The 730-nt window shown below is 37.8% G+C and overlaps 2 protein-coding genes across 2 annotated transcripts in view; one reads left to right on the top strand and one right to left on the bottom strand.

Moving 5' to 3' along the window:
- Nucleotides 1–730, top strand: part of LOC104913726 (myosin-7-like) — a 448,286-nt gene that overhangs the window by 92,462 nt on the left and 355,094 nt on the right. The gene's annotated exons all lie outside the window — the stretch shown is intronic.
- The window catches only part of LOC100544198 (myosin heavy chain, skeletal muscle, adult), a 32,972-nt gene that overhangs the window by 28,253 nt on the left and 3,989 nt on the right, over nucleotides 1–730 (bottom strand). The window lies entirely within an intron of this gene.

The raw sequence follows: 730 nt of genomic DNA, 5'->3' as shown, positions 1-730 counted from the left end.
GGTTTCATTGTCCCTGTGCATTTCTAATTCAGCTTTAGTCTATGTAGCAAAATTGAGAAATGCTTAAAAATCGTTGCTTACAACAACATTTTAATCCTTGATAAATCTGAGAAGGTAGAATATACTTCATACATCATCTGAGGCCACACTACAGAAAAAAGGTTACATGTATCATGATCTATATCTCTTACGGAGCCTTTGATCATTTAAACCAAAGAATTTTTCTATCTGAACCATTCTGCTCTTTTGAGTTTTTCCTCTTGATAATGAGCCTATTGTCATGAAAAAAATCCTTTCAAGGGTCAAATCTACTTTATAGGGGGAAAAAAAAAAAAAGGCAAATAGGACCATAGACTCATAGAGTAGCTAGGAAAGGACCTTAAAGATCATCAAGTTCCAAACAATTACAATAAATTATGTGATGATAATATGGATGTTAAAGTTGTCATAACACCCAGTTGTGACTTCCAAGCAGCTCTTACAAATCTTTGTTACTCACATCAAAGATCTCAAAGCCAGCGATGTCCAGGACACCAATGAAGTACTGCCTGGGCTGCTTGGTGTCCAGCTGTTGGTTGATGCGAAGAACCATCCACAAGAACATCCTCTCATAGACAGCCTTTGCCAGAGCACCTACAGCATTGTGCACCTAAAGCAAAGGCAGATGTTTGCATTTACCATGCACAGCAGAGGAGAATCAAAGAGCTCTTAATTCAAAGCATGGTTTCAG

This window comes from Meleagris gallopavo, chromosome 20, assembly GCF_000146605.3.
Source record: "Meleagris gallopavo isolate NT-WF06-2002-E0010 breed Aviagen turkey brand Nicholas breeding stock chromosome 20, Turkey_5.1, whole genome shotgun sequence".
Classification (NCBI taxonomy): Eukaryota; Metazoa; Chordata; class Aves; order Galliformes; family Phasianidae; genus Meleagris; species Meleagris gallopavo.
Note: the sequence above shows the minus strand (reverse complement) of the source record. Positions and strands in the feature narration are given on the sequence as shown.